The sequence below is a fragment of the Falco peregrinus genome, chromosome 2, assembly GCF_023634155.1.
Source record: "Falco peregrinus isolate bFalPer1 chromosome 2, bFalPer1.pri, whole genome shotgun sequence".
Taxonomy (NCBI): domain Eukaryota; kingdom Metazoa; phylum Chordata; class Aves; order Falconiformes; family Falconidae; genus Falco; species Falco peregrinus.
This window is the reverse complement of record NC_073722.1, coordinates 73,386,372-73,403,051: the sequence shown is the minus strand read 5'-3', so window position 1 is coordinate 73,403,051 and position 16,680 is coordinate 73,386,372. Positions and strand designations below refer to the sequence as shown.

Here is a 16,680-nt window from a genome sequence, read left to right as displayed (position 1 = left end):
TCCACTGTCTGTAACCGTGCAGGAATTAGTCTGGGTACTGGCTTTTTGCAATGCATGTGACTGGTCCTGTTTGTTTGGTCTGGTGTCTGAGGATTAAGAGATTTGGGAAAACTCATTTGCTCTTTCATTCTTTCATGATCCTCTCAGTTGGTTTGGCTCTTTGGTGGGCTTTCTGCCTGCCCAAAGGGGGACGATGGAAACAAAGGTGTGTGACTTTACACCGTGCTCCTCACAACCATCAAAACCTTCCACTTTTTGCTTGGCAGGAACCAGCAGGACTCGCGTATGACAGGCTTGCACCCAATCTGATTTTTTTCCTAGCTGTGCTTTTGGACTTTGTATTGTGATATCGATGTTGAGTGCTTCACATCAGCTGAGAAGTCTGACTCCAAATTTTTTTCTACTGTGCTATTGTACAGCTGTAAAATAGGCCCTGTCAGGAAACACAGTTGCATACTGCTGCTAAAAGTGCTCACTGTTAAATTCATTATACTGCTTCAAATGAATAAAAAGGGAAGTTTCTGTTCTGAGGCTCATTATACATCCACAGTCAGAAGTCCATTTCTCCTACTGAAGATCAGTAGAAACCACTTCTTGCACCCCGTGTTTTTTATTATTAGATGCTGTTACGGGTTTACAGCGAAGTTGGAAAGTTGGCAGTTGCATGTTGCTCTGAGTCTGTGATTTGGTTTTCAGACAAGTAAACCTCCTTGCACAGACATCCTCTAGAAGAATTAATTGCCAGGCTGCTGGGGAGAGTGGCAAAGCCTGTAATCGGTGGGGGTTTGTGCTGTGTCAGCAGATGTGAATTCTTTGAGGTTCGGGCTCCTTCCCTCCTGACATGATGACAGTGAATTGGTTTCCGTAGCTATCCTTCATGGACGTGGCTGTAGAAAAGTGAGCCCCTGGGTATAAACTCCAATTTTGCCCACCCGACCCCTGGGGTACCCGTTAAAGTCGTCTCGGCTGTGACTTGGGAAAACACTAGGTGTCATCAGCGAGGTTTCTTTTTCCAGCAGGGACATCTGCACTTGCGAACCCACAGCAATGCTGTTGCTAAAGGGCTTGCCCAAGATCGTGATGCGTTATTATAGGAAAGCCAGGAAGAGTTTCTGAAATCCCTGTCCCAGACAAGTCTAGCCAAGAGTCCAGGTTATCCAGTAAAAAACATGTCAGGATTAGGTCTGATTTTTAGTGTATAGAAAGCTATTTTTTAAAGCCTACTTTTATGAAGAATGAAAACATTATTAAAATACCAAGTGAAATAGAATTTTCCATTTATTTGTTTTCTAGTTATCAGTTAGATCTTACCGAGGATTTTATTTTTCTTCTCTCTCTGTTGCTTTTTCTCATCTTTGCCCAAATCTCTCCCTGTTGCAGCACTGTGTCCCTAAAATAAAACGGGAATTACCTTGTTCAGAGAGGCTCTCTTCTGTCGTTGAGGTGAACAGCCGTGCACCTGCACAGCCCAGCCTCCTGGTCTGAGAGGAGCTTTGTGTTGCCAAAGAGAGCAGCGAACTCACTAAACCCCCTGATTAAAAAAAAAAAAAAAACAAAAACAGCAACAACAAAAAACAAAACAGAACCCAAACCTATAAAAATTACAAAGAGAACAGGGACAAATGCAAAGAGCTCAAGCTGTCCCAGCAACTTTCAAAGAGGTTAAGACTCCTCAGGTAAAAAAAATATCTCCTTTTGCCTCTGCTCTGACTGCATTCTCCCCTGCTGAGTCCTCCAAATCCCAGAGAAGAAAAGGGGGGGCTTTTTTTGACGGCAAGGAGGTGGCCATTTTTTTCATTCTAGATAACGATCCTTTCTCTTTTCTCTCCCTCCCAGTTATCTCCAGTGCTAAGATTAGAAAGAAAGAGGTGGCAGTCAGAAAGAAACAAGCTCCTAAAGGAGAAAAGGAATTTTATCTGTTTTCCACTTCTTTTCCTAGACATGTATGTGTATTATTAATACTAAATACAAGAGTTTGTTCAGTACATTCTAAGTAGTTAGGATTTTTATTTTCTTTTGTGGAAATCCACTCTCTGAGCAGCTAGGAATGAGGGAGTTTCATTTGTTTGTGTTTAGGGATTAAACTCTCCACAGACGCTCCAGATCCTCAATTAAGTTCTTGCAGGTGTCAGGTGTAGTGTCACTAGAGACTTCCAAATCCTGGCACCCACACAGTCTAGCCATAATTTAGGTTCAAAAACCTCTATAACATCACATGTCACAAGAAAGCGTGTGCTCTGGGCTAGAAGAAAACCTTTTTGCCTCCCCTACCGGCTTGGGCAATATCTTAGACCTCCTCTGTAAAAGTGCACCTCAGGTGGTGACATCTATAAAACTAAGATGTATATTTAGGCAAAAATCTAGTCTAGCATCTACAAAACTAAAGCATACTCTCTTCACAGAGTCTGAAAAGTAAATGTATGAACTAGTCCAGTTCCCCTTAGCTGACTGGCACAAATCCTGGATTAGACAGTAAGAAGAATAGACTTAACTCATGAAAAAGCAAGAAGCCATTCAGGAAATTACAGCACATGAGGAATTAGCTGTAAGAAGAGGAGATGGCAGCATATGTGGGAGAGAATGCTGCTGTAAATAGAAATTGGCAAAATAAAGCTTAGAGAGTTGCAAATGATAAAATAGCTTTCTATGATGGTTAAGCAGAGAAGCTGGTTTTGAGTTAACCCTGTTAGGAATAGGACTGCCATGTAGAACAGAGCTAGCTGACATGATCCTGTGTCACACTCTACAGTTAGCATCGAGTTTCTGTAACCTCTTCCTAATTAAAGTGTTTATAAACAGCAATTTTTCCTCCCCATCTGATGAAGAAACTGATTTTTCTCCACTTCAGATTTTTCTGCACTTCACAAAGCCTGAGAGAAAGTCCACAACAGAGTGAATTTTGGGAGAAGGTCAGTGCTTCTGGAGAAAGAGGGATTGCAAGAAATCATGCTTTGCTGTTTACATTTTGTCCTTCGTTGTAGAGCAGACCATTTTTTTCAGTTCTTTGCCAATATCTCCATCTCTGATCCAGCTCTCAAAATAGTCCTTAACTAACGAGGTGCCTTACAAATCACTCTTAAAACAAGAGATGCACGACAGCTATTGTGGGCCTATGAGATGCATTAGCTCAACCTTTTCTCAGCCATTTTTTTCTCCTTTAAATGTAGCTGGAATAAACTTTTTTTATTTCTATTGCTCTGAATTCTCTATCTACAGCCATGACAGTGTTGCCTCTTATTTAGGTGCCCTGGCTAGAGAGCAACGGGCAGTGGAGTGAATCTGACAAATTCACCTACAAACCCTGTGATGTCTTCTTCTCCACCCCTACAGTCAGCACGCAGGTAAGAGACTTTGTTTCTACGATTGGCATCTGCTTCCCCATCTTCAGTCTGTTTCCCTTTCCCTCCCTAAGTTGTTCCTATTCTTATGAAACTGTTTCCTCTAGAATTTAAAAACAAAGAAAAAAGCTAAAAGCCCTATGGCACGATCCTCCTCCTTTCTCGCCATTTTTCTAGTAAGCAATGCCTGCTTCTAAAGAAAGAAGTGTTTGTGTTCAGCCTTTTGCTGTTGTTCCTCTGCCTCTGCTGAGATAGGCTGGGTTGTTCCTTCAGGTGTAGCTTTACTCATTTGCAGAGGGAACAAAACAGTTAGCTACCTTCAAAGGTGCTCAAGATCCATTTCATTTTTTAGGAGCACCTATAGGAAAAGGGAGGATTTTGTTCAATCCCTTTTTCACCAGACCCTGGGGCTGGTGGTGAGACCTTGGGAAGAGACAATTGTCCTTTGGAATAGGGCTTATAAATTAATGTCAGCAGACTAACCCCACCCAGTCCTCTTCATATCTTGGATACTTTTTTTCCTGGCTTGTACTGTAAGCCTTAGGAAGTGTATGGACATATATGTACACAGCCTAAACATGCCTTTGAGTGGAACTGAAAAATGAGGGCCTGCAAAGAGATAAACGCTCAGAGCCTAGAAGACATTTTTTTAAAGCACCAAGATTCTACAACTATTTCTCTATTCAATCCCTTTTGTTAGGTGGGTAGGCTATTATCAGAAAAAAAGGTACACAAAGTCTTCTGCGTCCATTACATAAAGGCCACTCATAAATCTTGTTTGGTTCCTTGCTGGCCAATGCCATTATTGCCCTGGTGGTTGTTGACTAGAGGTCTCTGGCAATCTTAAGTGGGAGTAAAATGATGCCCTTCTGCTGTGGGATGGTTTGGCATTGGCTGTGGGGATGTGTCCAAATGAACGTGCAAGCAGCAAATGAAGACTCACACCCACCCCCCCGGCCTACGCATGAACTTAGATCAAGAAGCAAAACTACCCCCAGTTTGTATATAAATAGAACTGTATATAAAATCTAACGCCATTAGCTTACACAAATTGTGTATGCCAATCATTCTACAAATTCTTTCCAAGCAAGCAAATCCTCCATAAATCTAAGAGATAATCAAATACAATGTCTTGCGGTCACTTTACACCTTTGGTGACCATCAAAGCATGCCAGTGCTTTGCCAAAATCCATGACTCTGTTTGCAAACTTTAGCTGCTCCAGAAAGTTTCGGCACCTGATGCAATGTCACTTTTATTAAAACTCCTGCTTGTTTTAGTTCCTCCTTTTAATTTAGCTAGGGTCAAGCCAGGTTTCTAGCCATTGGAGTAAAGCTGCATGTGAAGAACGACCGCTACTGGAATGGTACGTCCTGTATCTTGCCCTTAGCTAGAGAAATTGATACTTCCCAAAGATATGGGGAAGAGGGAAAAGCCATAAACTAATAATTTATTCCTGATATTTAAAATGTTTCAAGGATTAAAGATTATATTCAATATCACAAATTTTTAAGGCAAGGTGAAAATGCAAAATTATTCAAGGCCATTCCTCTCTGAAAACAGCTGTCCCCCAAAACTGATTAATGAGTATAAAGGTCAAGTGTGTTTTATTATTCCTAATAATAGATAAAATAGGTTTTATTTTTATCAATGCCTGCAGTCTGAATGATATCAAAGCACCCAACAAAGTATTTGTCAGACTTTTTGTCTTGGCCTTAAAAAATCCAATTCACTGATGAGAGTAACTGCATCTTTCCACTGGGAAGTTGCAAGGCTGTGTGAAAAGAGGAGCTCCCAGTTTTGCTCCTGAAGAGCAAACCTGCATCACAACTAGCAGTAGACACCAACCCTTTGTCAGTCTCAACACATGAAGGGAGATTTTAAGAGAGCGAAATGCTCCCTAAGGCCGAAGGGACCAAGTCATGGTTCACAAGCTACATCCAGCCATGAAGAGGTTGACCAGCAATCATCAAAGGCACAGGCTGAAATGAACAGCTGAAACTGTTTTCCAGGTTCAGTAGTTTTTCTTTCTGATTCAGAATGAGGAGGTAGCAGTAAGTTTGAAGGGCCAGGCTGCTCTTACTTGGAAAAAACTGAAGATATTTGAGAAACTACACTTAAGTCAACAATTTTGTCTGGGGGTGAGAAGAGGAGCTACTTGTATTAGATCAGGTGGAGAACTCACAGTGCATTTTCTTTGATTTCTGCTACAGCAAGCCAGCTTGTGTCTCCTATTATGCTCATACCACACAGTCTTCTGTAAAAAGAATAAATGCCATCCAGAAAAATCAGTGAGGTTACCTTGTCCCAGCTGCTCTGAAGTTTGTTCCAGGATTTGAGTCCTGCAAGGCTGCTAATGCCAGCCTTAATTTATTCCACTCTATGTCAGAGTTAAGAATACCCCCCTAGTTACTTATCATCAAAAGGGAGAAAGCAGATTTTTTGCATTAGTGCAACCAATGGGATACATAGCACTTTCTGTTTCAAAACTTACCCTGAGTAACTGCACGAAGCCCTCCTGCTGCCCCATATGTCCCTTCTCAACGTTATTTCAAAGACTCATACGTTTCTTTGAAATTCGTCATTTGGGAGTTTCTTATCAACTTTCTTCTTTCTTTCTTTCTTTCTTTCTTTTTTTTTTTTTTTTTTTTGTAGACATCCCCATTTCCTGCACTTTGTTTAATAGTTTCCCAAGCAGTCTTATATCTGATAGTTTCCTGAAGTGCAGGGAGATAAAATCTATTGCATTTCTGTAGTCTAGCAAAGGGATTCTTCTATCCAGGAGAGGTATGGAGTGAGTTCTACGGCACCTATTTTTAGCCAATATGCTTAATTTTGTCCTATCTTTCCTTCACGTCAGTATCTACCTCTATCATATGAAAAGCTACTTTACATTCCTGCATATTTTTTGGCTTGCAATAACTACATGTGGCTGTTAAGCTCACCTTTTTCCCCACACATTTTTCTCTTAAGTCAGACCTTACTAACACCATCTCGAGCAATCGATTGCAATCTCTGCCTGCTAAGATGTCCATAATTTTGGCAGTCACAGTTTGGTGTGCCCACCTTGCCCAAGGCTGCTTCAGCATGAGTAGCTGGCTCTGGTGATGAGCTGTCCCCTGCGATGGTGGGGACCCACCCCAGCCCCTGGACCAGTGGTGCACCTACACGGGGATAAGGCATTGCTGACGCAGCTGATCTAGGGAATCACTCATCAGGTCAGCCAGAACACAAAAGTTGTGCAGATGGATGCAGAGAGGTCAGTGAGGCAGGGTGGGGGAAGTTATGCAAAAGTCTGGCTAGACAGTCCCAAAAAAAGAAAAACCATAAGCCCACACCCTCTGTCTGGTGATCCTGATGACTGAACAACAGTGGAAACATGTTTGTTTGCCAAAAAGAAAGCTTCTCTCATCCTTACAAGGAGCTGTCTACATTTGTCTCTGGCTTTGTGGTCCTTTTAAGTGCTTGCATCTCCAGCAACAGGAATGAAAGGCTGGTCAGAATTAATCACTGGAATGAAATTTGAGTTTCCTGCCATCACTCATCCCTTACCTCTTCCTTTCTTGCTGAATAGATAAGGAGGTGGCTCATTCCAGAAGGGTTTGTTTGCTTTATGAGGCATTTCAAGCAGAGCGCCCAAGGCTGTAAGGTTACCCCTGCGGGATGGGGTGTATTGTTCTCGGCAGTCAAGTTCTGATTTGTGCAAGAAGGAAAAAAGTAATTTCTCATGCTGTTTTCCCTCTTGTAAATTGAGCTGGTTAGAGGCATTATTTTTGAAAAAGTTTTGGTGAGACATGGAAAATGTGCTCTGTTCTCTCTGCAATGATTTTTTTCTTCTAACAGCAGCTATTTTGAAATAAATCTGATTATCCTGTTCCTAGTACACGTATTGGCTTATGGCACTTTGAAGTGTTTTATGGTATTTATGTACTGCATGCACGATGTGTTATTTTCTTAAATCCATCATCAATTTTTTTTTTCTTCTGCCCTTCCTGTCAGCTAAACAGAGATAACTGAATGTGGATGTAAATTTTATGGGTGGAGAGGGAAGGAAAAGAGGAGGTGGAGGGGGAAGGAGCAGCAAATTGTTTTGCAAAACGCCTCTGGGCTGGAGCCATGCTTTTGTTTGAAAACATAGATGTATACCCAGTGACTGCTAGTGTTAAAAATAACATAGTGGTAATAATCTATGAGAAGGCCTAAGCTATAGGTCATGTAACTATTAATGAAAAGCTCTTATGGGTCCTAAATGCCCTTTGCAACACATTTGGTTCATGTCTCAATCCACATGGTTTGTGGGATGAGAGAAACCAGCCCACAAAGCCTAATCTGACGATTCTTGTGTGTGCCTCTGTCTCCCCACAAAATTGTCATTAATCCAGTGGTTAGTCCACTGAGAAACAGGAATTGAGGTTAGGTGAGCATTGCTGCCCTGCTAGAGCCGGCCTGGGAGCATGTGGGGCGGGGGGTGGGGGGGTGGGGGGGGTGGCGGGGGGGGTGGGGGGTGGGATGGGAGAGCAACCTGCCTTGGGGAGGGGCAGCCTCCAGTCCCAGGGTCTGAGTTGTGTCCTATAGAAGGAAGCTTTTTGAGGAGATTTTTCCCTTCTAGGCTAGGAATCATGGAAACCCTGCCCACAAAGGAGAAGTGAAACTATTTTTATTGCCGCTTATGCTTGCACTTCCCTGGATTATTCAGATACTGCAATGATGAATGCAGTAACGCTTGCAAGTTACTCAGCTACTACGGTGTGGCAAGCTATATGAGGTAATACAGAAATATTTCATTCATTTCCAGGGACCAGCTCGCTGGCCCTTTTCCAGCAGTGCTGTAAACTTGTAAAACTGATGGATCAGTTTCCCAAGGGTCTTTATTACTGAGACTTCTGACTTCTCAGCAACTGGAACAGCCTTGTAAACTATTCAGACCATGCAAGATGCTTAAAATAAGCTTACAATTAGTGTTCCCTGGGGTTTTGTGCTAGGCTTCTTTTCCCAAAGACTCTTTTCTGTCATATTTATCACAGGACAATTGGATGTGACTTTCTTGTGGCTTATCTCAACAGAAAAAGGGCACTTTTGGATGAAATTAAGTGCTACCGCTCTCTTCCTCAAAGGAAAAATCACTGCAATGTGTGAATTATGTCTCAGGTAGGTCTGACAAATCCCAGCCTTTGGGATGATTTGGATCTGGTTCCAATGAGGCTTAGCATAAATATGTGTATCATGAGTCTCAAACATAGTTCTGCACGTGAATTAAACTCTACAAAACACTGTTAATTTTACTTTTGTCATTTAAAATCCAAACCAGTGCATGCCTCATAAGTCTCTCTCAGCTGTTCTGCTTTGCTGTCCCTGTCCTGTGTTTTCAGGCAACTGGTTCCTGAGTGAAGCGGTCTTCTGTTTGCCGATGTGTGGCTTACAGACCAGGTACATCATCATTACATGTGATACAGGATTAATTTTTTTTTTTTTTATGAAAGGTTGTCTTTAGAGCAATTATGGTTTTGAAAGTTGAGACAATATTTAGACATATAATATGTATATAACGTGATGCTATACTGATTTTTTTATTTTTTTATTTTATTTTTTTACCCACAAAGGGGAAAAAAGAACATTGCCCGTGTATGCTTCTGGAAGATAAAAGCTATGCCCTTCCCCTTCAGTTTCAGGCAAATAAAAATAAAATGGGAGCAGAAGAACCACTTTGTTCCCCAGCCCTGCCCCCTGGGTGTATAAATAGCAGGCGTCCCTGCGGCCGGGTGGCTGCTGGAGTGCCTCTCATTCCAGAGATCTTTGGCCACCCCCTTATCAAAACAGAAAGGCTGACTTCACTCCCGCTCTCCCCTGATTGATTTCATGTTGGAAACAGGTAACATGACAGCTTCCATTGTCCTTGAATTAGCCACCTACTTCCAGAGGTCAGACAAACAGGCCGGAGGTCCAGAAACTCACTTCAGCTAATTGCTGCCAAAATTCTTTCTCCACAAAATAAGCAGGGGCTGGAGCAGTCCTGGGTGACAAATGTTCTCTGGAGAGATGGGCAGAAACCATCCCAGGCAGGCTAACAAGGGGTATCGAGCTACAGGGCTGGAGAAGAGGTGAAATGCGAGACAAAGCCCAGTGCCAATTTTAAACTTAGGACCTGGAGCCACAGAAAGTTTCTACTTAATTTTATCAGGCTTTGAATTTTCGGTCAAGTTGATGGTGGAGCTGAGCAGTAGCATTAGGACAGGGCTGTCTGATTCGATCCTGGTGCTCAGGAGGCTCGGTTTTACACCGGGCACTGGCATGGCCCTTTATTTGCTGAAAGTTTTCTACAGGCATCAACATTCCCTGCTGGCTTTCTGCTTTTGTATTTTTAGAAATAACACAAGTTTAGAGGCAATGGGTGGTGGCTAACTAAAACTTTTCACTCTTTGCCCTCCCATTTTCACTTCATACACACACACACACCCTTCCACCAGCTTTCTAGCTGTTGCTTTCATTAGTCTCTAATATATGTTTCTATCATGTAGCACAGGCACCACAGCTACTGCTGTGCACCCCGGGTCACGCACTCCACATGTACACCATGCCAAAGGTGATTGATGCCACCCTCCCGTCACTGTCATATTTTCTTTAAAATGAAAACTCAGAGAATGAGAGGGTTCTATCACTGTGCTTTGCAGGGTTGTCCTCATCCGAAGAGAAGGAAAGTGCAGGCCTGTGCCCAGCCAATACTTTGCAGACACTTCATGATCCTCCAAAGTACTGTCAGCTCCTGTTTATCCTTAGATTGATTAATCTGGCTAAACATCCCACCTGTAGCTGCACAGATGCTGTGGAATGCAAAGGCGGCACGTAAAGCCAATTGCATTAGGTCCTGCTTCACTTGTGGTGTTTGTATATTGTCCAGCCTCTACAGGAACTGGCTGATATGTTTTTCTTGGGTGGCTATATAAATAAGCTCTCAGAGAATAACCCAGATATCCAAAGTTTTGATTTACCCATGTTAGGCCACCACCTTGTCATGTGAAACATGGATGAAAGATACTTGCCTCTCAATAACAGCTTTTTCTTTCCTTTCCTCTTTCCTTAATCTGTGTAAAAGAGTTTCTTACCCTTGCTTTAACAGCCTAAAACAAACTCTAAAATTCTATATTTCCCATCTTTCTTTTGTTCCCTGTCTTCTTTGAAACAAATGAGGCTCTGAGCAACCTGATTTAGCTCAAGATGTCCTTGCTCTTTTGCGGGGAGGTTGGGCTAAATGACCTTTCAAGATCTTTTCCAACCCAAACCATTCTGTGATTCTATGACACTAATAAGTTTTCTGCTTCTGCTGCCTTGCCAACATTGGCATGAAAGCATTTTGTGTCTATGACATTGTGAAATGTCTCTGTATTTTAATATTGGCTTGCTCTGTATCCTTCTTCAGTCAGACATCTGAGTGACCTTTGACTCCTTCTAGCTCTGGTCTGAATATCTCTACAGATGGTGCTTGTGACACTTCTGCACTTTCCTCCCAGCGTGGCTTCTAGGGCTTTTCAAGGGCAGCTCATGTCAGACTGACCTCACAGCTTCCTTTGTCAATGCAATTATAAACAAAAGGAATGTGTCAGATCCCATTTGTCTAGGTTTTAGGACAGCATCTGATGTCCTGCTCCCATCCTCATGCTGGAGCCACGGTTTTTACGCAAGGTGAGCAGGAAGAGCGCAGCAGGTAATACTACAACAAGAAGTACCAGGCAGAAAGGTAGTTAATGAAGTTTATATACTTAAATATATATAATTATATAAATATATGGTTATAAAATTCAAAGTCCTTGTAATTATTCCTGCTTAATGTTTTCATCAGTAAACTAGGCACAAAAACTACAAGTTTGCTGATGGCATTTGTGGATGACAGAAAGCTGGGAGGCACAATTAGGAGGCAGCAAGATCTGAAAAGTACTATGGGAAGAACAAAAATGCAATCAAGTTAAATTCAGCAATCAAGTTAAACGACAAAAGCTCACATACAGAGATTACTTGTCAGCAAGCTGAAAATGGAGGAAAAGTAGAAGAAAATAAATCAACTGAGCAACTCTCTGGTACGTCTGGAGCACTGATGTGATGTTCCTTGGAGAAGAAAGAAATGTCATTCTGGGACATGTGAAACGAGATGTTTCCAGTGGAAACACTACATCCATTACAGAAGATGACATTGGTAAAGTGTCCTCAGGACGCTGTGTTTTGATGTCTCATGTCCAAGAAAAATACAAATCTGAACAGGTGTAAAGAAAGGCTACTGAGATCACCAGGAATGCCGTGATCTTTCCTTACAAATGGAGGCAAGGCAAGCTCAACTTGTTCAGCCCAGGAAAATGAAGGTTGACAGGGGATATGATTTCCATCTAAAAATACCCAGGAGTGAAGCAGCGGTGAAGGAGAATAACTATTTAAACTTGTCTGTGACTAAACTTAGTCTGGAAATAAGAAGCAGGTTGCTGGCCATTAAAACAAACAGAGGCAAGAACAGCCTTTGGATGGGAACAGCTGGGACCAGAAAAGCACAAGTGCTTTTAAGATGTAAATTCAATTGGGAAGAAAAGCTATAGCACCCTGGGGAGGGAAAGGCTGAGGCTTGGGTTCTGTGACACTTCATGTTTGTGTGACTCCTGGATCCACCCAGGGAGCGCATGGAGAGGTGACAGTTTCTGATTGCCAGCTAGGGATGTGGGATGCTCTTAGTTGCCTATGGTCCTTTTTGTTCCTCCTGCTTGTCTTCATTTATGTATGGTGTTTCAGCCAAAAATACTGGCACAATGCAGGTTTCATTTTTCTGCCGTTGACACCCAGCTGTGTCTATGTGGCAGCCAACCTTGCAAAGCCAACAAGGAACAGGTGTTTTCATAAATAAATCATTGTAACATAATGCACAGGTAAATATGCCACTGTTGTGTGCAAATTTTGTCCAAATTTTTAAAGTGTATAAATATTCTCTGGTGGTTTGGGGTTTTTTTTTCTCCCCATTCTCCTCTGTCAGTAAAGATTAGAAGTATTTTATTTACTATGGGAATAACTGTTAGCTGCTTTATTATTTTTTGTGGGCAGCAGCTAAAATAAGATTTCCTTGATGTTTTCTCAGATCTTACTGCTCTCATGGTTGATTTATTTTGTTTTATTTTTTTTTCCCCAGAGAAATATAGCTCTAGGGGTGGTTACAAAGACCTGGAGCAGTTTCTCTGCAGCAGAGATTTTTGTATGGATTTACCTAAACAGTTACAAAATCCAGGTCAGTTAAGTCAGCACAACAGGAAAGGTATGTTCTTTTCTTTTTTCCCCTTAGTTTATTTCCCGACACTTGCACATGTCTTGCACTTGTTAGACCTGCTGATGCACCAGGATTTCACTGGTTGGACTATGTTCCTTTTTGTACCAGTTCAGTCACTTGAACTGGCTGAAGTGCTTTGACTTGCTGAAGGTGACATGGGGTTGTGGTGGCTGAGCCTCAAACAGCATCTACCGAGTGCCCATGCCTGAACTGCAGAAAGACCTGCCTTGTGAAAAGGCTGTGTGAATTGGCCGTGCTGGTGTGAATTAGTGGTGCCAGTAGGAATAACACCGGGCAGCTGCCTGCTCCCTTCCTGCGATGTCTGTCCAAGCCTGTGTGCCAGGCTGTTCCCAACCTGCCAGGCAAAGCACTCTTCGTGCCACAGCTTGCACCTGCTCCCTCCCTACTAAGACAAGATATTACATAAAAGATTATAGGTGAAGCTGCACCTCTTCTCCCATGACATGAATTAGCATAAATAACCACAAGGGTTGCTCTGGAAGTTTGGCTGTGTACCTGCCAATCCCTACTTAATTGGTGTTCCGGGTATATGTCAAACGTAACTCAAAGACATCACTCAGCAAGCCCCTCCTGCGCAGCTGATGGACTGTAATTAAACCACACCAAGCCACAGATTTCTGCATTAACTGCTCCCTGCCATTAAGGAAAAATAAATTTAAGCAGGCAGCTCACTTCAAGAAGCAAGAGCGTGGATGATTGAAGGCGTTACTCCTGTAACGTGCTTGGCTCTGTCAAGAATGGTAAATGTGAAGTCTGATTTTTATTTTATTTATTTTTTTTTAGTATTTTCTTCCCGTGCATCACTGTGGTTGAAGAAGCAGAGGGGGCTGTGTTAGCTTGGGCTAGGGTAATCCGGTAGTTAGGAGCTGCACAGGAATTTGGAAGAACTGGTTTCAATTCTTTGACAGTTAGTTCCTTGCATGTATAAATGTTTATTGCCTCTGGTCACCATCTGTAAAATGGGGCTAATGCTTCACAGCAGGGCTGAGGATGAAGCTGTCCAGGCTATGATGTACTGAGAAGCTTCAGATTGGATTCAGTCCCTAAAACGGGCCATATTTAACATGATAAGTATGTAACCTGGAGTTCCTCAAAAGGCATGTTGTGTTCCCTGGAATTCAAAGATTTAGTAGCTGTTTCATTGATTTGGACTCGCAGGGAGGAAATGTTTAACCTGTAGCACGGGCTGTGGCCTCCACATAGGTGGTCCTGCTTGTACCTGAGAAGTAGGGAACGAACCAGATTTGCCTAGCTTACAGCTTCTTGATGAACGACCAGGGTCTGGATGCATCTACTCAGTTGCTACAAAGGAGTCCAGTAATAGCATACATTTATTTCCTTTTTTTAATACCATTTACCAAGATTCTGGGGACCATAATAAATAAGGAGTATTTTAATGGTAAATATTACTTTTTCTTTAAAAAGAAAAGCACCAATAGAGAAAAATTAAAGAAGGCTTGATAAGTTAAAATAAAGAAGAAATCAGAATACAAAAAAAGACCATAAACCCATTTATGACATTAAGAGCTTTAATGGCTAACTAGCTAAAATGGGAAGCCCAACACTCTTAACGTTTCAGTTGGAAGAAAGCCAGGGTCTTAAACAGTGGCCTGACCACCGACATGGTGGGTGAACTGCAGGCAGAGAGGGCAACAGCTACAGAAGCAGTAATGCAAGAAAACACACCCTGTGGAAAAAACAGGCTGATGAGAAGTGAAGATGGGCAGCACAGCTGGAGGAAGAACAGGGCTCTAAGCACCAAAAAAAAAAAGAAAAAAAAAAAAGAGGTGACAAGTAAGAGTAAACTTGACTATGGGGCTTTTTTGGTGACAAAGCTGACCCAAAGTGAATTGGGTGGGTGTATCTGCTCAGCTGGCTGGATCCTGACCCCTGGCGAGCCACTCTGCCCCACCGCTGACTCCTCCTGTGCAAGGAAGTCTTTCAGCTAACTGGAGTTATTGTGGTGGACAGGATGTATGACAGAGGATGTAATTCAGCACTGGGTATCTTTCCAAACCAGGGACGGAAAAAAACCCCAACAAAACAAACCAACAACAAACAAAAAAGCAACCCAAACCACAAAACAATAAACAGAAAAATGAAAGTGCTCCTGCAATACCTGTTCGAGGTAATCTGGGCTTCCAGCTTGCTGTGTCAAAAGCTGCCTGAAGCCCCTGCTTCTCAGAGACGCTTAGAACATACCTGATTTATTTCATTGTTTGGCCAGAGAGCTACTTTGGAAGTGGAAATAAACTTTTAGGCTATAGATTATAATCACATTAACCTTTTTACAGAGATGCTTACTTTAGGCTGAATTCCAGCTATATGCTGACTGTAAGCATTTGCATTAGCTTTTAGTCTGGTAGAAAAGCAAAAGTGAAAGTAACCACTAAAAGCACAGCTTGCAGCTCAGTGCCTTAGCACACAGAAAGCTGATGTTAGATTAACTGCTGCTTAATTGAGAATCATTTTACTGAGCATTGTTAATCTGTTCATAATTTATGGGCTGCTTTTTCCATTTAGGAGTGCCTTTTTCTACTTCAGGACCGCAGGTGATATTCTCTGTCAGAGTTTTGCAGTGCCCATTATCTGGCACCTAAGGCATTTCATTAGCATTTAAACAAGTTTTAAGTGCCTGAGTAATTTTGAGATAGGCTGTATCTGCATGGCTAGCTGACTACTGCATTTAATTAATTTCCAGACTTCTTCCTTCCTTGTTCTGAGGGAAAAATGCAAGCTCTGTCAAAAATGCAGTGGTGGTAGGAAAAACAGACAGGCCACAGTTTGGCTGCTGCTGAGATTTCTTGCTCAGTTTACTATCTCTTATTTCACTATTCAGCTCTACTGAAAAGCTTTTTCTGGAAGAGGAGAATATCTGAAAAGTGACCAAGAATGGAGAGATCTCCAACTAGTGAGTTGCCTCTAACTCTGTGCTCTGTCTCTGGAGGCAAAGGAAAAATAGATTCATTTGTCATGAACGGATCACTCCACAGAAAAGCGAAGACAAGCCTGCCAGCCTTGATCTAGGAGTGGCACTGGCCTGAGTGCAAGGGGCAGGCATGGTGTGGAGCACGTGCAGACTGGCCAAGGGTGAAACCTGCTGCAATGCCTATCAGCAAAAGTCTCCCTGCAAGTTCTCCTTCAGTCCTGATGAATTAATGCAACGCAGTGTCGAGGTGCTGCATGTGTAGGTAGCTTGGGCAAGCTCCTCCTTGACCAAGAAAAGCTGAAGGCTTTTGGAGAACTGAAATGGAAAAAGATGTTTTTCCTTAATGTGATTTAGTGCAAAATCAAGCAGGACCACTGGCTGTGTGCTCTGGTGAGCTGAGAGCAGATCGCTACCCAAGCAGTCAACACAGGAACGCGCCGACCTTGGAGATGTCACATGAGTCACGTTGGGGAGTGGGGTCCTGATGCTTTTTCTGCTCTATTAAATAAAACAGCATGGGAGTGACCTAAAGCCCTTGTGGCACAATGAAAAATCCCTGTGTTGGGGAATTTTTAGTTCCTTGGATTAAAATCATGTGAGAAAGTCTGTGTGTGTAATGGGGATTTTCAGTTTTGCTTGATTAGAGATACTTAATAGGAAAAGAGCAGCGTAAAGAAGACAGATTTCCAGAAGAGTGGTTTGGCTACATTAGTGCGGGGTTTAGATGCTTTTGGTTTTTTGTCAGGTGGTTTGAGATGCATTTGTCCTAGTCAGGACAACTGAGAAGGCGCACACAGCTCGGCAGGACAATGTTAAAACACCCCTGTTCAGGTTCACTTATCTAGGGCTGTGGGGATGGGACAGGCCCTGGTTTTATGCACGCCCAGGCACCTGGGGCTGGGGTCTCCTGCCACAGCATCCAGCCCAGGGGCTCCCTGTCAGGGTGGGCGGTGTAGGTGTGGGGACAGCAGGGCCAAGCACCGGCTCTGGGCTGTGCAGGTGACAACCAAAGCAAGGGACAGTACCTCCCTCTTAAATGGGACCATCCATGATAAGGACCTTGCATTGTGTCGGCTGGTGATGAGGAACAATTTAAAGCGAT

The 16,680-nt window shown here is 42.7% G+C and overlaps 1 long non-coding RNA gene across 1 annotated transcript; it reads left to right on the top strand.

Annotated features, from left to right (window-relative positions):
* Positions 1–1,933: 1,933 nt before the first annotated feature.
* On the top strand, positions 1,934–16,184 carry LOC114010805 (uncharacterized). Its single transcript, XR_003552452.2, has 5 exons — positions 1,934–2,909; positions 3,243–3,341; positions 7,946–8,101; positions 8,361–13,389; positions 15,489–16,184. It is a non-coding gene; the product is annotated as an uncharacterized LOC114010805 (long non-coding RNA).
* The last annotated feature ends 496 nt before the right edge of the window (positions 16,185–16,680 follow it).